Raw genomic sequence first — 20,166 nt, 5'->3', positions numbered from 1 at the left:
AATCCTATGATTGTATTTATTGTTCTAACCTTAACATATTTTCTATGATAGAACAAGAAAGAAAGGAAGAAGGTCCATGAGGTTGACATCTTGAAAAAGGATCCTGAGGCTATTCGAGAGCAAATTGAGAAGCTGGAAAGAATGAGTAAGTAATTTGGCTAAGATCCCCTTAAAATTCTTTTTTCACTGAATGTGGTCTTTTGATCTCATTGGTCTTCAACGTAACAGTTTTTTTTTACTTTTTTCTAGGCATTATTATAGTCCTCTTCTTTCTAGATTGAAATTTGATGCTTCTAGAATGATACATCAATAGAGGATCATTATGTTGTTTTCCTTGTTGCCATCTAGTACAATATATATAAATCCAATCAAATTTAATAAAAAAACCCAAAATTTGAGCCAAGCTGAACTACACAATAAGAAATATTTGTCCAACTCAAACTTAATAAAAAACATCCAAATCATCAAAAGATAAAAAACCATTCAATCATTCTATAATAATTATAATCAGTGACACCTAGGAGAAACCCTCCATGGGAAAATCATTTGCAAGCAACTGCAACCTCTAGTCAGCATAGAAAGAGACAAACTTGCCTAAACAGGTCTTGCTATCAGGAGTTAAAAAAAATTGGCATTTGAAGAAACCTCAAAGAAATTCCTCTAGTGTACCAAAAAGGTACATTTAATTAGATAACTAATAAATTACTTTGTTATGTGATTATTCATTTATTTGCAAATTTCCAATCTAGCATCATCCAACAAAAAAAAAATTAAAAAACATCAAGAAGCAATAACAAGACATACTAGCAAGAACGAGAGGTTTCAAAGAGAAGGAAGCCTTGGAACATGAGTTACTTTTGTATGTTGGTCATCAACTATATTTTGTGGGACATTTGATTATTTACATCACTGCTAGTATGTCTTATGAGGTAATGAGATGGTTTTGGAATGGTGATCATCCTTTTGTTATGTTGGTTTGTTACTTTATAAGTATCTTCTGAGTCCAATCTGGTCTGATTTGTGGGAAATTTGATCTTTTACATCACTTCTAGTGGGGCTTCTGAGATAATGGAGTGATTTTTTATTGATCTGCTCATCCTTTTATTGTGTTTAGTATGGTTTTGATCTAGGTTGACTTTGTTGCATCTTTTGTTGCATCTTTTAGTGCCAAGTTGTTCAGTATTCAACTTGTGAAGAACTGGTGTTTAATACTAAGGTTATAAATTGCATATATTTCAACAAATAACCTTTTTTTATAGTGTTTTAGATATTCAGACTCGGTGGAATTTGTTTTTGTTTGTATCTTTTGCTTGTATATACTGTAAGTCGTAGATAAGTACTGATTAATTAAATTGCAACTATGAGAAAATTTCATTGCAATAATTTTTGATTTGGATTATATTAAGTTCCTAGGAATGATAGATCTATCACTATATGATGTGGTTGAGATAATTGATGAACGTTTCTCTTTTTAAGCATTCCAATTAGTCATCTTGTTACCTGGTGCTCTTACTGATTTTTCAACTATGATTCTTGATCTTGGTTTACTAATATATTATTAATTATGTGTTTTTACAGTTTACAAATCTCAAGTACTCCATAGTTGAAATTGATGAAGTGCGGTTCGAGTGGGCTGAATGCATGTTAGATTACATTTGAAGTGCGGTTCTACCTTGATGTGTTAAAAGAATGTTCTACCTTGATTTTGATATCTATTAGCTAGCTTTTGATGTAAAAAGAATGTTTGGGTATTTTATGGATATTGTTGTAAGAAGATTATTTATATAATTTGTGAATATTTGTGTATTTTATGGATATTATTGAATGAAGAATATTTGTATAATTTGTGAATATTTGTGTATTTTTTTTTGTTATTGTCGGTTTTTCATTGTTTCGAAAATCAAATTGGTGCTGTTAAAAATATACATATTACATCAGTTTTCCACCGCTGCAAAACTGGTGTTATTAACTAATATTACATCGGTCATTTACCGCTGCCAAAACTGGTGTTATTAACATACAATATTACATTGTTTTTATACCGTTGATGAAACGGTGTCGTTAAGTGATACTACACCGGTTAATAACCAATTCGAAGACCGGTGTCGTTAAGAGATACTACACCGGTTTTAACCCGATGTCTAAAATGGCAGACTTTTAACATCGGCTTCATAGACATCGGTCGAAAATGAAATAGACACCGGTGGAAAACCGATGTCTATGAAGGTTTTTGTTGTAGTGATTATACAAAAGGTATTAGTTGTGAGATGAGTTATTTGAATGTTTGCATGGCTGCACAAGTAGAAGTCAAATTCAATAGGATGGCCTATCTTAGAATCGACAACAGTCCCTGGAATTTCAAGGATGGAAAGCTCCATTGAGAAAACAAGGTTTAAAAAAATATACAAAATAGAATTATCTTGAAAATGATGCATCCATGCTATCAATTAAACTAACTAGGCAATATGTTTCCACTCTTATCAACAAATTAGTGGTCACCATGATTGTTAGCAAACAGTATAGTGTGATGACTGATGACGTTTTTGGACCACCATAAAAGTCATTGGAGGTTGATAGTTTGGTTCTAGAGAGGCACAAGCATGAAATACAAATGGAATGTTGAGTACAAAAACACTGAAACAAGAATCGTAGTATTAATTCTTAGAAAATTTACTTTTCTGATCGCATCTAGTTCATATAGTAGAACTTGATAGAATTGACCCTCACTCACTCCATCCTTGAATGTACAACTTGCTATATTAATCTAAACAATCAAGTATTTTTTAAGTTTTCCAAAGATTCATACCTATAGAATATAATCCGTTGAGGCTTTTATCTAGTAGCCTTTTTGAAGGAAATAAGTATCTCCCTGGATATTGCATGGCAGATGTTCTACTTAGGCAGGTAAATTGGAAAAGAAAACCAACATTCTATTTAAAACTGATTTTAGATTATATTTCATACTTTATCATGCCACCAGTAAGAGTTCCTTGCTGAGAATCTTGTCAGACCTTAAACATATCTTGAATTAATTCTTGATGGGCCTAAGCACAGACCAATCCAGCATATTTTGTCACCTCAAGCCAGTCTTAAGACGCAACAACCTGACAAACCAAATATAATCAAGATAGTAAGGATACATCAAGGCAACTATACATCGATAAGTTGTTGTACCACCCAAAACAAGCAGTATAATTGTTAAACTGTTGATATATGGATATCAAAGATATTTAAAAAGTCATCAATTTGCTAAATCTCATCAGAGTCAACCATACACAAGCATAAATTTAAAGTGAATTGAATCTAATGACATTTTTAATTTATTGGCTAAATACCAATTGACATCAAGCTTCATTATACCAGGACCCTTATCTTTTGGCAAGATTGTTATAGAAAATATACAATATATCTCTGAGGTCCAAAAAATGGTTGGCAAAGAAAAATATAACCTAACCCAACATGAACAGGAAAATTATATCAACCATAATACAAAAAAAAATAATTCACACTTCTGCATGAGTTGTATGTGACAGCAATGAAGACAGACCTGACTTTGGAGCAAAGAAACTTCTTCTTCGTCCATGATGGTTTTCCATTTTTCAACAAGCAGATTTCAACCTTGCATTACAAAATTATGGCAGAAAGATTCCAAAATAACCAAGAAGCATAGCAGAAAGAAGATATTACAAAATTTTCAGAAAAGTCCATATTAGAAACCTCTTGATCACCCAAAAGATCATATATTGTTGGTTCAACAGACTTCCCAAGGTATATGATCTAAACAAAGGCAGTAAAAGTAATGCATCAAAATCTTTGATCAAACAACACTATATTATCTTCTGGAAGCTTACTGAATCATGATCACATTCAAGAAAAATGTCATGGACATTTATGAAGTCCGTAGAGCTTGGTCCATTGTAGAAAGTTGCCTTCCAAGACACACTGGTAACTGCGACTGCTTCTTTGTCCACAAACTCAACATCAGGATGGCATGTGGGACCTTCTATATGAATACATCGGGTAGGGATTATGTCGCAGAGGACGGAATTGCTTCAGCCCTGGAACGTTGGTTCGTTTGGCGGCAACCTGAAACAAAGCATTCATCTTGTTGTTAGAAAAACCAACGTTGCTGTTAATAAGAATTTAAAAGTGTGCTGGTAAGAAAAATACTTGAGATTAAATAGACAAACCTTGATTGGATGACCATGAAGCTCAGACTCATGCAACCAAAAGGCTTCTTGGACTACCTCAACTTCCAAGAATTCGACATAAGCAAAACCCTTTGGCTGACCGTTTCTGTCAGTGAGAATGGTGACTCTATTAACAGTACCACACGACTAAAAATGTTGTTGAACCTCTTCAGGGGTGCAAGCATAATTAACCTACAGTTTAATAGAAATATCAACATGAGTATCAATCTAGCAGTGGCTTTCCCAACTCAAGATGTTGCTACTAAATCACTTGCTATTAGAAGTTTCAGAAGAATTCTATATGTATAAAACATAACAATCATTGACAAATAGTTACAGTGTGACTGTTGATGCTAAGAATAAGAAACCAAAATTCTCTAATAGAAGACAACAACCCTATCCAATTCGGAACAAGTATCAAACAAAAAAGATAGCCTTAGCATAGACTATATATTACAAAATTCTAATAAGGTGCAAGTCAAGAATCCTCAGTAACTTGGGCATATATATATATATATTTCAAATAATTCTTTGTTTTAAATAATCTTTTTCCCTTTTTTTCTTTGGTAATTTTTTCAAGTACAAGCTAACGGTAACTAGAGTTCAATGTTACTCTGTACAATCTTATAGGACATAACTTTTGTATGGATCTACTATAAAGACGAATTGAAGATGTCTAGTACAAGGACAATAATACCAAATTTTAATCATTGAACTACTTAAATTCAGCCAAACCATAACAATGTTACTACAAATTATCAAACTTCTAATGAGCACAAACACAGTTTTGAGAACTTGAACATTATAGTAGGCACTCTTTGCATGTACCACATTCAAGTAATACAGCACCAAAAAAGAAAAAGAGGGAAGGTAAATCAAAGCATTAATATGCCAAATAATACAAGAATCTAACATCCACAACAACATCATTACAGTTTGAAGTAGTGTATCTAAATAGAGGTCCCTAAGACAGCATTTGTAGATATAGGAAAAATATTCAATAACCTGAAAAATAAACATTGTGAATTTAACTAATTTGATTAGTCCATAGAATTATGGATAAATAAGGCTCAAGGGTCCACTAAGAAACAATCCAAGATATAGAAGACAACAATATCAAATTATATGGAAATATCATGTGATGCCCACAGTAAACCAGTAGCAACAATTAGACAACAGAGAACTAGAAAAACTCACATTGCCAACAAATATCGAGCAGGAATCAGCCTCTTCTTTGCTTGATTGATTTGTTGCAGGTCCATTAGGCTCTGTATAATGTAGAAGACAATTGGTCCAAGACTTTTCAGAAAAAAAAAAGAAACAGAAATAAAATCTTAGACATAGAAAGAAAAACTGGACTACATCATTTAACCAACCAAAAAAACCAAAATGCAATATAAATACTTCCTTATTGCCATGCTATACTAGAAATATACAATGTTGAGATATATCAAGAAGAAAGTGAATCACGAGTACGAGCACTAGTATAAAGAGGTTTAACACATGGAACTTGAGTCCCACATCAGAGGCCCCAGCAGGGCAATAGTGTCCAAGTTGAGCACTTTGACAACCCCATCTTCTGCCAGCAATGCATAGCGCTGGGATCAGACGCCTAGGTCCATGGGCTTGTCTGACAGATCCAACTCCACCCCGAGTGCCAATGTGAACTCCCTGTTTCCATCGGAGAGTAGCAAAACCTTGTCCCTAATGTTGAGATCCTTCTTCCAGGCATGCATCACGGAAGCATCGTTGACCGAGATGCAGGCAATGGTGTCCACGCCTTTGGCATGCAGCTCCCCATCCTTTTCCACAAATCTAGGGAGGTGCTCTTGAGAGCACATCGGCGTAAAGGCCTCGGGACGGTGAAGAAGATGGCTTTCTTGCTCTTGGTGAGATCAGAGATGGTGACGGTCTGGAGCTCCCCATCGGAGCCGAAGTAGGAGAGGTTGGCGTCAGGAAGATTGTCTCCGACAGAGATGGTGGTTGTGACGGCAGGGGCAGAGGCGGAAGAGGTAGGGGAAGAGGGAGGACCTACGAGTGTACAGTCAGAGGTGTAGAGTGGTAGTGGAAACGGAGCGGTGGAAGCAGACGACAGAAGGGAGGAGGCGGGGCAAAGAAGGAGCAACGAGTTTAGGGCTTGGAGAGGAAAGGAGAAGGGGCTTGGATCGAGAAGGTAAAGGGATGGAATACGACGGCAAAAAATTTCGGGGAGAGGGAAAGAAAAAACGTCGCGGCAAAAAATGGCGAAGGGGGAAAAAGCGGCGAAAGAAGCACACATAGACAACAGTTTTAAAAAATCGTTGTCGTAGCCTTTAAAAACCATCGTCGTAGCCCCAAAAAAACATAAATAGACAACGGTTTTTAAAAACCGTTGTCATAGGCCAAAAAAATTACTAAAAGACAACGGTTTTTGTTAAAACCGTTGTTAAAAGGCAAAAAGACAACGATTTGTTATAAAACCGTTGTCGTTTGAGTGTTGTTAAATGAGGTTTTTCTTGTAGTGTGGAATGCATCTAGGTTCCAAGCAACATGCAAACATGAAAACACTAAGAAATCTTCATACCATATCATAAGGAAGGTCATGAGCATGATGGATTAAATTTTAAACTCTCCTACGCCCTCATTTCTATCATGGCCGAAACCTACTAGGCATAGATCTAGGTTATAAGCAACATAAAAACAATAGAATTCTAAACATAACTCATAACCTAATAACCTAAGTTACATATCATAAGGGACATCATGTGCATGTTTAGTTAGGTCTTAAGCCTTTCTAGATCTTCTTTTCATGCCTTGGCCGAAAGTTTAAAGAACATGAACCTAATTTCTAAGCAACGTACAAGCATAAGAACACTAAACTAATCTCCTATCCTAGGGTGCATATATCATAAGAAATATAGTGAGCATGTTTAGTTTAGGTCTTAAGCTTCCTTAAGTTTTTTTTTTTTTTTGTACTTGGGTGGCCGAAAGTTTCAAGAAACAACCCTAGGTTTTTTTTAAGCAATCTAAACACATGGAAACACATGAAAAACTTGTACCACAGGTGAGGGGATACTTACTTCTTCTTGCTTGGTGTTTTTCTTAAAAGAAGGTACCCTTGTGAAGAGGAAGAAGAAAGCTTCTCCTCCTAGTTCTCCTTTTTATTTCTCTTGCTTGTAAGGAGTAGATCTTGAGGACTCCTTCTTGTGGATTAGTTTTCTTAGGGAGAAAACCTTAGCTTGGTTTCAGAAATGGAAGAGGGAAGAGTCCTAGTCTCGGTGGAGGAGGAAAAAGGAGGAAGAAGTAGCCAAACTTTCTTTCCCTTCTCTTCTCTCATTCCTATTTATTCTCAATGAGGATGAAAAATGTCCCAATTCATCCCCTTTATTCCTCTATTCCCTCACCCTCATTCATTCCCACGAAAATTGAAAGAGGAAAGGAGGAAAAGACAACTTGTCTTTTGCTTGCTTCTTCTCTTAACCAAGAGGAAGAGGAGAGCTACTTGATTTTCTCTTGCTCCCTTACTTAATCATACTCTTACTTTTAACTACAATTTCCATTCTTTGCTATTCATATATCATTCATGACTTTAGCTTTATCTATTATAAGAGGTTCATGGTTCAAGCCTTAACTTCTCTTTCTTTTTATTTCTTCTTGGTTTTATTTCCATTTCCCTTTTATTCTAAAAGAGAATACCCATATGTATAGCTTAAATATTTCGTGGGTGTTACATTAGGTAATTCCAACTCCCGAATGCGAGCCCTCAGGAGCTTGTTCTCTCGTTGGAGATCCACCACATATTGAGATATGCTCAGACCTATGACACAGGTCTATGGAAAGCTAGAGAAAGTTAGTACTATCTCAAAAGTCTGAAAGGGAAAAGGGAGAAAACATATCAACAGCAACCGTTGTGAAAATAGGTCGGCTAACTCTAGTGGGAGGCCTTCCAGGATCTGATCTACAGTAGTTTGCCAAGAGTCTGCCAGGGCCCCATGGAGTTGCACCTGACCATAAAGGGAAGAGGTGTTGGTCGACAGAGGGAGGCCCTGCACTTGCAGTGAGGGCAGTTGGTGAATGGAAGTGAAGGCATATGTAACGACCACCCTTCTTAGTACTCTACTACTCTCTAAGAGTGACCGTTAGTTAACTACTAACTCTACTTAACCGGTATAATTAAAAACCACGAGGAATCCCTACCGAAAAATTTCGACAGAGTCTCCCCTGTACCGATGACCATAATCATTAATACATAACATGATATGCACAGCCACAGGCGGCTGGAACATTTATCAAACAACCACGCAGTTTATAAGACATAACAACTTTAAAAAAAAACTAATCTAACAATGATAAATGAATCAAACTCCAACAGTGGAAACAACCAAACAAACAATGCGGAATAGACTCAATAGCAACATCAGAAAAATAGAAACAACTCTTTATCAATCTCTATTGACATAAAACATAAAGTGTGACTCAATTCCCCTGATCTCTCCCACAGTCCACGCATCACACACCATCTGCACCACCTTGTCGCCTTCCTTCCTAAATCTTTTCTTTCCATTAGCTCTTCATCATTGGGGACACAAAGGCGACTCCACTGATAAAGAATTCCACTGTCTAATACTCGAAACTCTGAATTTTCTTCTTTCTGTATCCCTTGCTTGATCTTCTGGATATCTAGATCTTCACTTTGCTTTCTCTGTATATCCTCAAGCAAGGTAGACTCTAAGGTCAATGCAGAGAGTTGCCCATAAATAATTTCCATTCCAAAGTCTGTCAACTCCTTCTGCAGTGGTAGGGCTAATGATGACAAAGACATCAGGGATGCACTGGATTTTCTGCTTAGTGCATCTGTCACTTTATTAGCTTTGTCTGGGTGGTAGAGGATTTCACAGTCATAGTCCTTGACCAACTCTAGCCACCTACGCTGTCTCATGTTTAAGTCCTTCTGAGTGAAAAAGTACTTAAGACTCTGATGGTCTGTGAAGATTCTGCACTAAACGCCATACAAATAATGTCGCCAGAGTTTTAGTGCAAAGACCACAGCTGCCAGCTCAAGATCATGAGTGGGGTAGTTCTTTTCATAATCTTTGAGTTGTCTGGAAGCATAAGCTATCACTTTTCCTTCCTGCATGAGTACAGCTCCTAAGCCCATCTTGGAAGCATCACTGTAGATGTCAAAACTCCTGTCACTTTCTGGAACTGTCAGGATAGGAGCACTGGTCAGTCTCTTCTTGAGCTCTTGGAAACTCTGCTCACATTTATCTGACCATTCAAACTTCTTGTTCTTCCTGGTGAGGGCTGTTAGTGGAGAGGCTATTCTGGAAAAGTCCTCCACGAATTTCCTGTAGTACCCAGCTAAACTAAGGAAGCTTCTGATCTCCCTAGCGTTCTTGGGTCTGCCCCAGTTGTTGACTACTTCTATTTTGGCTGGGTCCACTTGAATACCTTCTTTAGAAATTATGTGACCTAGAAATGCCACCTGATCTAACCAGAACTCACACTTTGAGAATTTAGCATAAAGCTGCTTTTGCTGAAAAGTCTGCAGTACTATCCTCAAGTGTGTGTCATGCTCCTCTGGGGTTCTGGAATAGATTAGAATGTCGTCGATGAACACAATGACAAATTTGTCAAGGTATTCTCTGAACACTCTGTTCATCAGATCCATGAAAACTGCAGGTGCATTAGTCACACCAAAAGGCATGACTACGAACTCATAGTGTCCGTATCTGGTCCTGAAAACCGTTCTGGGTATATCCTTTTCTTTCACTTTCAGCTGATGGTACCCAGAGCGCAGGTCTATCTTTGAGAATACTGTCGCCCCTCTCAACTGATCAAATAAGTCGTCGATCCTGGGGAGGGGGTACTTGTTCTTGATTGTCACTTGATTCAGAGCTCTATAATCTATGCACATCCGCATAGATCCGTCCTTCTTCTTGACGAACAACACGGGAGCTCCCCATGGTGAATGACTAGGGCGGATGAAGCCTTTGTCAAGCAGCTCCTGAAGTTGTTCTTGTAGTTCTTTCAGCTCTGCTGGAGACATGCGGTATGGAGCTTTTGAAATTGGACCGGTACCAGGAACTAGTTCAATCTCAAACTCCACTTCTCTGTTGGGAGGTAGTCCAGGTAGCTCTTCTGGGAATACCTCTAGATACTCACAGACTACTCGAACTTCCTCCTGCTTGGGTCTTTCTTGTTCTTCTGTACTTACAATGTGCGCAAGAAAACTAGCACACCCTTTAGCTAACATCTGGTGAGTTGTGAGAGAAGAAAGGAACTTCTGGGTCTTCCTCTTTGGCGCCCCTGTGAACTCAAAGGATGGTTCACCTTCTGGACTAAAGATCACTTTCCTTCTGCGGCAGTCCACTGAAGCACTATACTTGCTGAGGAAATCCATACCCAAAATGATATCGAAATCCTGCATGGCGAGGACCACTAGATTTACACATAGCTCACGGTCTGAAATTCTGACTGGTATAGCCCGAAGCCACTGGTTGGATTCCATGACTTCCCCAGAAGGTAGGTTCATCAGGAACTTGGAGTTCATGTTTTTTGTAGGTACCTGTAATTCTTTGGCAAAGGGTACTGATACAAAAAAATGGGTCGCTTCAGTATCAAATAGTGCAGTAGCTAAATGCTGAAAAATAACTACTTGACCTGTTACAACCGTGGAGGCACTAGCAGCTTCTTCTTTGGTGAGGGTGAATACTCTGGCACTGGCTGGAACTGGTGGGGCTTCCAACCTTCCTTGACTAAGCTGAGGTCCTTCCAGAGTTGCAGGCATATAATGTAGCTGAGGTTTGCCTCCATATTGTATTGGCTGTAGCTGAGGTGCTTTGAGCTTGTTAGGGCATTCTTTAGCCATGTGTCCTTCCTGCCCACATGAATAGCATCCAGTCTTACCCAAAAGATAGGCTCTTGGATGTGTTCTCCCACATATAGGACAGAGAGGGAACTTGGTCTGCTTATTTGCTAGTCCTCCTTTCTGGTTACCTCCTGAGTTCCACTGCTTTCTTTTGTTACCCTTGCCTTTCCAGTTCTGCTTATTTGCCTGAGGTTTCTGACTCCCAGCTATCTTGTCTTCGATCTTGATAGCTTATGCTGTGCTCGTTTTGCTCTGATGCAGTCCAGATAGTGCTCAGCAACTAATGCTCTGCTGACCAGCTCTTCGCCAGTCTGAGGCTGATGAGCTCCACTACTCACATTAAGTACTATCACTGGCCTCAGCATCCTGAGCATCAGTCTGACTCGTTCCTTCTCTGTGCTTACTAGCTTTGGGCAGAGACGAGCTAGCCTATTGAATTTCTTTACTGCTTCTTCCACTGACAGGTCACCTTGTCTGAATTCTATGAACTCCTCATAATGCTTATTGGTGATCCGCTGGCGGAAGAATTCTTCATAAAACTCTGTCTCGAAGTCAGCCCAGCTCATCTGATTAACTGCTCTCTTGCTTTTAACTCTCTCCCACCACATACGAGCATCTCCAGATAGGCAGAATGAGGCACACTTGACCTTCTCGACTTCTGGCCAGTCAAGAAGCTCCATGGTGCTCTCCAGTGTCTTGAACCAAGCCTGAGCATCCCAGGGCTCAATCGTGCCTGAGAAACTCTCTGGCTTCAGTTTCAGCCACTGTATCAGATATGCTTCTTGTCTTCTAGGTGCTGTGGGGACTTCCAGGACAACTGGTGGAACCTCAGTCACCACTGGAGTCTCCACATTAATGGTTGGAGGAGTGGGAGGGACTGGCTGCTGATTCGCCATCAGATTGACGATCACTTGCTGCTGCTCTGCTACTTGTCTCTGGAGTTGAGCAACAACTTCAGAGAGATTTGGTTTAGCTGCTTTGGGCTCTTCGTTCTCCTGAGTTCGGCCCTCAGTACGAGCGGTACGGGGACGTCCTCTTCTTGACATCTAGTTATGCAAGAAAAAGAAAGACTTGATATATTCTCTATCCTTTCTGAACTTACTTAGGTATATGGATAAAAGAGAAACAAAACTTCTATCTTACTAAAGAGCATAAAAGCAAATACTCTATACTGCAAATAATAAGGAAAGTAATAGAAGAAAGAATTTAAATACTTTCTTACTTGAAGACGGCAAGGATGATGTTGATGTGTGTGTGATGCTGGAGAATAGGAACTGCTATGATACCAACTGTAACGACCACCCTTCTTAGTACTCTACTACTCTCTAAGAGTGACCGTTACTTAACTACTAACTCTACTTAACCGGTATAATTAAAAACCATGAGGAATCCCTACCGAAAAATTTCGGCAGAGTCTCCCCTGTACCGGTGACCATAATCATTAATACATAACATGATATACACAGCCACAGGCGGCTGGAACATTTATCAAACAACCACGCAGTTTATAAGACATAACAACTTTAAAAAAAAATTAATCTAACAATGATAAATGAATCAAACTCCAACAGTGGAAACAACCAAACAAACAATGCGGAATAGACTCAATAACAACATCAGAAAAATAGAAACAACTCTTTATCAATCTCTATTGACATAAAACATAAAGTGTGACTCAATTCCCCTGATCTCTCCCACAGTCCATGCATCACACACCATCTGCACCACCTTGTCGCCTTCCTTGCTAAATCTTTTCCTTTCCTTCAGCTCTTCATCATTGGGGACACAAAGGCGGCTCCACTGAGAAAGAATTCCACTGTCTGATACTCGAAACTCTAAATTTTCTTCTTTCTGTATCCCTTTCTTGATCTTCTGGATATCTAGATCTTCACTTTGCTTTCTTTATATATCCTCAAGCAAGGTAGACTCTAAGGTCAATGTAGAGAGTTGCCCATAAATAATTTCCATTCCAAAGTCTGTCAACTCCTTCTGCAGTGGTAGGGCTAATGATGACAAAGACATCAGGGATGCACTGGATTTTCTGCTTAGTGCATCTGCCACTTTATTAGCTTTGCCTGGGTGGTAGAGGATTTCACAGTCATAGTCCTTGACCAACTCTAGCCACCTACGCTGTCTCATGTTTAAGTCCTTCTGAGTGAAAAAGTATAGTACTTAAGACTCTGATGGTCTGTGAAGATTCTGCACTGAACGCCATACAAATAATATCACCAGAGTTTTAGTGCAAAGACCACAGCTGCCAGCTCAAGATCATGAGTGGGGTAGTTCTTTTCATAATCTTTGAGCTGTCTGGAAGCATAAGCTATCACTTTTCCTTCCTTAATGGATGTAACGATCCAATTTTCCCTATTTCGAGTTCTAAATGTCCTTAAAAATATTTGGGAATGCTTTTAAAATATTTTAGAGATTTTTAGAAATTTTTAGATTATTTTTATGCAATTTTTGGAGGTCGTTTGGTATTTTTACTAAACGAAAGAAGTTTTGACAAAAAAATGTCCAAGCCGAGGTTTAAACCAGCGACCTTTGACTTGGTCAAAACTCGGCTGACCGACTGTGCTGGCGGTCGTTGCTAGTAAATTAGGAAGTGAAATATATTTAAGCTATAGATTGGAACATTTAAAATAAATTGGAGAAAAAGGGGCGCGGCTGAGAATCGAAGCCCAGACCTGTGGCTTCAAGCAAAACCAACGGACCAACTGCGCTAGCGGTCGGTGTTAATCAGATATGCAGCGATAATTATATAAGCTATAGTTATAATCGAAACCCTAGTTTTAAAAATGATCAAATTTCTTTGCCGAACCCGAAATCCTCTCCTTCTCCTCTCGCGACGGCGATTCCTCTCTCGAGCGAAGGCGAAGCCGAGCTAGGGCTCTTCCTCCGGCAGCCGGTGAGGGGTTTTTCCGAGAGCCTCTCACGTCTTCGAGACCGTCTCACTAAGGAGAACAAGTAGATAGGGAGAGATCGTCGAGAAAGCGAGTTCACCCGAAACCCTAGAGCCTTTCTCTTCCGGTTGTAAGTCCCAAAAGCAAAGGTAAGTTGCTTACTCGCCTGCAGTAGGAGTAGCTATCGAGTTTTTGGTGTTTTCCTTGTGTTTTTATGGGTATGCCGTGAGAAAGGATTGAACTTTGAAATCCTGCCGTGAATTGAGGTTTTGGGATTGGTTTTCTTCCTTGCATGAATGCTGTTCAGGAATTCAAGTTTACTAAGAGTTTTTGAAACCCTTCCTTTGTTTTTGGAAGACTGTATAGAATCCAGGTTGTTGCTTAGGGCTTGCTACCGTGAATCACCGTGCTGTTGTGTTTGAGTTTGCTACCGTGAACCACAGTACTGTTGTGTTTGAGTTTGCTACCGTAAATCACAAAGGAAGGAAGTAAATGGGATAGTTTAAGCATGTGATTTGGATTTTCTTCAGACCTGGTAGATAGTAATTCAGTTTTGAGTTAGGTTGCAATTAATTGGACATGTACAGTAGGTGTTAAGCATTTCAGATTTTTGCATCAAATATCTAGTTTCCTTGGAATTGCAGATTTAGTTCTCTTTAGTTTTCCTTTTGTTAACCTTGTATCTAAGTATAGGTTTTCAGTTTCAGATTTAGTTTCATATGCTTTCTTAATTAGTTGGAACAACCCTTATATTTAGCATACAAGTTTAGATCTTTTTGTGCCATTAATGGGCACGAACAACCCTATGTTTAGTATTTTCAGTTTAGATCTTTTTGTGCCATTAATGGGCACGAACATCCCTATGTTTAGTATTTTCAGTTTAGATCTTTTTGTGCCATTAATGGGCACGAACAACCCTATGTTTAGTATTTTCAGTTTAGATCTTTTTGTGCCATTAATGGGCACGAACAGTCCTATGTTTAGACTTTTCTGTTTAGACCTTTTTGTGCTATTTAGAGGGCACGAACAACCTTTAATCTAAGTACATAGTATTAGTTTTCTTTGCTATTTTAACAAAAATGATCAGCCCTATTATTAGCATTGCAGTTTTAGTTACTTCGTTACTTTAACAAGCATGAACAACTACTCCCTAAGTGTATGTAGTTTTTTTAGGAATGCAGATTTTTCTTCTTTGATTTATTTCTGCTGTAGCATGCCTAAAGATTTCAGTTTTGTATTCCTTGGTTTTAAATCTGTTGTAGCATGTTGGAATAGGCTAGTATTTTACTTGAACAAGTATAAGAAAGATAAAGAAAAGAAAGAAAAAGGTCAAGACCTTAAGTAGATTCTCAAAGTCAAGACTTTAGGAATTTTGGCACACAAGGTGCTTGTTAAATGTCAAGACATTTAAAGAAGAAGTGATAAAAGATAATAAGTATTTTACTTTAAAGAGGCTAGTACCCGACTTCCAAGGTTGTCGTTAAACAAATCCTGGTGACCAATTCCAAGGTCTTGGCCCTGGTAAGACCAAGGTCTTTACCCTCGTAGGACTGATGATTAGCTACCACAGTTTCTATTAGGGAGCGCGCATTGGTACTAAGCCTGGGCCCAAGAAAGAAGTTGATTATTATTTTTAAGTATTAAAGTATAAGTTTTTAATCAAGAAGAACTTTATTATTATTTTGAAGTAATAAAATATAAGTTTTGGAACAAATGAAACAAGTTTCACATATGCTTAGAATCAGTAAGTTTAGTTCTTTTGAATTCTAGCATGCAGTATTAGTTTTATTTGTTTCCTGATTTGATATTTAGCATGATTAGCTTTATCTTCCAGCATGCAGTTTTATCCATGTATAGCATGATTAGCTATTAGAATTACATGAGTAGATTCCTTAGCTTTTCTTTGCTATTAGTTTGACATAAGCAGATATTTTCGTGCTTTACTTTCTTAGAGAGCATATAGTTTCTAGATCTTTTTGTATACATGCATATTCGTGTTTTTGTGAGTTAGATAGCGCTTACTAAGCAAATTTTGCTTATAGACTACACTTCCTCTTACTGCAGATAAAGGAAAGGAAAAGATTTAGTAAGGAAGGCGACAAGGTGGTGCGGATGGCGTGTGATGCGTGGACTATGGGAGAGATCAGGGGAATTGAGTCACACTTTATGTTTTATGTCAATAGAGATTGATAAAGAGTTGTTTCTATTTTTCTGATGTTGCTATTGAGTCTATTCCGCATTGTTTGTTTGGTTGTTTCCACTGTTGGAGTTTGATTCATTTATCATTGTTAGATTAGTTTTTTTTTAAGTTGTTATGTCTTATAAACTGCGTGATTGTTTGATAAATGTTCCAGCCGCCTGTGGCTGTGTATATCATGTTATGTATTAATGATTATGGTCACCGGTACAGGGGAGATTCTGTCGAAATTTTTCGGTAGGGATTCCTCGTGGTTTTTAATTATACCGGTTAAGTAGAGTTAGTAGTTAAGTAACGGTCACTCTTAGAGAGTAGTAGAGTACTAAGAAGGGTGGTCGTTACAGTCATCTCACTTGGTTACCAGAATTCATAAACTCTAGTACTTAAGCCTGGAGGTCTAGAGTTCGAATCCTGGGGGAGGCAAAAATTCACTTGCCAGGGGTGGAAAGTCCTAGTGAGTAACGACACGGCCAAAGGGTCGTCGGTCGACAACATGAGAGGTCACCAAATAGGCCGATGACATAAGGGTCGACGGTCGACGACATGAGAGGTCGCCAAATGGGCCAAGAGGGCCGGGTCGTTACAGCATATTTGCTCCAAAGGCGTTCCTTGGTGTGCGAGGAAGAAGATGGAGTAACTTGGGGAGCAGGAGGTGGCATAGAAGGAGGAGAGGAGTCCCTGGGCTGGTCTCCCACCAAGGCACTAGTATGCTCTGGTACAAAAGGTGGGATCCGCAGAGAGACCATATCCTCTATTACTGGAGAAGGGGACACCCGAGCAGGTGTCTTGGCCTTGGTCTTAGAGGGAGCTTGGGCAAGAGGGGGCCTCGATGGGGAAGCTTGGACTGATGGAGTGACACATTTCCTTTTGCGTTGAAGACGCAAACGCTTCTCTGGAAGTGGAGAGGGGGCCCTCTCATCCTCGGTTGTCTCAGTCTCCAAGGTCTCAGTTTCCCCGGATGGTTGGGAAGAAGTCCCCGCTACGACACCAACCTGAGTGGTCGGAGGTACCTTAGAACTTCCCATAAGTTCCCCCCCCCCCCCCCCCCCACCCCCCTAGTTCCTTCAAAACATCATTGGGTAACTTGGAGAAATCAATGGAGTACGCGTGGAACATGGCGACTTCTGTAAAACGACAAGGAGATACCTCAGTTAGCGAAGACCTAGAGGAAAAGACATGAGATCTTACCAAAAGGAGCGTCTAAAGATGCCTGGATAGGGCTAAGCCCGAAAGCATATAGTAGGTTGTCTCGCAATATCAAAGAAAGGTGAAGCCGAACTCCTTCTAGTTTCTCTGAATATGTGAGGAAGTCATGCTGAAGTTGGTGCTCCTGTAACTCAAAGGGTGAGGGAAAATTGTAGCACCATTTAGCAGGCCAAGTTGCAAGCTCAAGTAGCTGGACATAAAAAAAATGGGACTTCCTGTTTGTCTTTCTGGAGGTCGGCAAGAAGGGAGGGGTGAATTTCCCTACAAAATAAAACAACCCTTTCTCGGATTTTCAACTAAATAATAGCACTTATAATTAAAATAAAAGAGACTAATAAAAAGTAAACAGACACAAGGAAGTTACTTGGTTTGCAATCAGAGTATTGCTAATCCAAGGAAAATATGACACACTATCTGATGTCTCCTTCGGGCGGAGTAGCCTCTTACAGCGTTAACAACACAGACAGAAAAGTAAAGCACAGAGAAATGGATTACAAGTGAATTGAATCAACTTTGCAGATCAGTGTTATATTTATAGCACTGTTCGAAGTGCCCTGAAGGGTTCGGGCGCCCTAAGGGGGATAAACTTTATCCCCTAATGTTCATATCGAGTCAAAACTCAATCTGGTCAAAAAGTTGGGTTCAGGCGCCTCGGACTGGTCCTGTTGGAACCCCAAGGTTATTTTGGTGTGATCAACAAGTTAAGTTAGGTCCTATGTGTTTTTAACCTTGCGTCTAAGTGTGCAAGATCTTAGGAGCACAAGTAGTCGAGCGGAAGACGCAGCTAGCGAGAAAGACGACACGCGGTGTGTCCGAGGGACGAGGTACTGCGGAAGAGTACACTGGTGGACGAAAAGGAAGCGTGCAGTGGTTCTGAGGGACGAGAAGCCGGAGCGGAAGACTCTCGAGGAGCAAGAGACGCAGCTAGCGAGAAGGTCGGCATGGGGTGCGACTGAGGGACGAAGACTGCAGATGAGTATGCTGGCGAACGAGAAGGAAGCACGCGGCGATTCCGAGGGACGAGAAGCCGGAGCGGAAGCCTGCTCGAGAAGACTGGAAGTTGGGTTCGGGTGAGCCCTATTTCGGATTTCAGAGATCACCCAAGCGAGCGGAAGATTCTGTCTAAGGCAAACGGAGCGGAGCAGAAGACCCATGCTGGAAAAAGTCAACAAGGTTGACTTTTCCAGCCGGGGCGCCCAGAACCCTTCCGGGCGCCTGGAGTTGACTTTTTAACCAGATCGTGTCAAACGCTATCTGAACGTTGGGGGATAAAGTTTTATCCCCCCCAAGGCGCCCGTAATCCCTTCGGGGCACCCCGACCAAAGTTATAAATACAGTCTTGGTCCAGAAGTTTTTCAACAACTCAAGCAATTCATTCTTTCTACACTTGTACACTTTCTCTGTAGTTAAGCTTCTGTTTTCTGCGCTTCATCGTTGTAAGAGGCTTCTCCACCTGAAGGAGTTTTTAGTACGATCATTTTTTTGGATTAACAACCTCCCTGGTTGTAACCAAGTCAAATCTGGTGTCTCGTCTTTTCTGATTTACTTTCTGTTTAGTTAATTTATGCAAGTGTTAGTTAAGAGTTCAAGAAGAGTTTGTTTTTTATTTTCAGGCTATTCAACCTCCCTTCTAGCTGGCCACGGCGATCCAACAAGTGGTATCAGAGCTGAGGCGCTTCAGGAGGACTAATGTTACGATCCGCAAGTGTACGGAAATGTCGCAAGTAATATAAAAGATTATCGTATCCACAGGGACTGGAATAAGCACTAGAAATGTCTCAATGCGAATTAGCTAAACAACTATACAATCGTTTCAAATGCAAAGTAAGGGTAAACAAATCTAATATTAAAGATCAACAAACAAGAGTTTAGTGTTTTGGGTTATGATAAAGGGAGATTCTAGGAGTTTCGGTTTCTTTGTAAGACTTCTTGAATGTAAATGGTTCATCAATTCTATTCCCTCAATTGTCGAACACTTGTAGAAAGTTGCCGGTTCTCTCTTGCAATAGATAACCGGCTAAGGACTGAGAAATGTATCTAAACATGATCAATTAGACGTGAACCTACGTTGTCCTTACACAGAAGCGCACCTATTACTATGCCTTCCTCGGATATCAACATAGAAGCCCACAACTTATTAATCTATCAAGATACAAGAAACTAATCACAAAATCCATCCTACTCTCTTGAATATTCCTATTTCCTCTTCAAGATTATCTCTCAAACGTCCTTACACGGGCTTGCACCTATCACGTGGATCCCTCAGATGATTGAGTGAGGGTTTATCTTTACAAAGTCCACAAGAAATCCAAACAATCAATCAAGAATGAGAATTAAGCACAAATCACCATCAATCATTCAAGATCTAATTGATACAAGCAAGACAATGTCATTGAAACAAGAAAATGGCAAATCCATAAGAGATTACATCAATCCATCATACAAATACTCCCTAAATCATAGAATACAAGATCTACTCCATGAATCGAGGAAGAAAACCCGAAGAAATAAAGATTACAAGCATTTCTTAAATCCCCAATCCAAGAAACCAAGAAGAGGGGGAAAGAGAAAGCTTATCTACGAAGATGCCTCGTCTTCGGATCCAATCCTCGCTCCGGAGTCGAAATCGTCAAGATCTCCCTTAGAATCGCCCAGAAATCCTCCCAAGAATGGGAGGAAACCACCAAATCTTGCCTTCTCCCAAAAGGGGGAGAGATCCCCTTTCAATTCATGAAGGAAGGTTTAAATAGAGGAGGAAATCGGGCGCCACACGACACGGCCATGTGAGATCCACACGGCCATGTCCAGCCTCCTTCTCGCCAA

The 20,166-nt window shown here is 39.6% G+C and overlaps 1 long non-coding RNA gene and 1 pseudogene across 1 annotated transcript; both read right to left on the bottom strand.

Moving 5' to 3' along the window:
• Window positions 1-3,076: 3,076 nt before the first annotated feature.
• LOC122021129 lies at window positions 3,077-3,990 on the bottom strand. Its single transcript, XR_006122455.1, has 4 exons — window positions 3,852-3,990; window positions 3,718-3,777; window positions 3,548-3,618; window positions 3,077-3,104 (listed from the first exon to the last, which is right to left on the bottom strand). It is a non-coding gene; the product is annotated as an uncharacterized LOC122021129 (long non-coding RNA).
• A 1,696-nt stretch (window positions 3,991-5,686) lies between these two features.
• Window positions 5,687-17,162, bottom strand: LOC122019357 (annotated as a pseudogene).
• Between the last annotated feature and the right edge of the window lie 3,004 nt (window positions 17,163-20,166).

Source organism: Zingiber officinale, chromosome 9A, assembly GCF_018446385.1.
Source record: "Zingiber officinale cultivar Zhangliang chromosome 9A, Zo_v1.1, whole genome shotgun sequence".
In the NCBI taxonomy this organism is placed as follows: Eukaryota; Viridiplantae; Streptophyta; class Magnoliopsida; order Zingiberales; family Zingiberaceae; genus Zingiber; species Zingiber officinale.
This window is presented reverse-complemented; position numbering and strand designations above follow the sequence as displayed.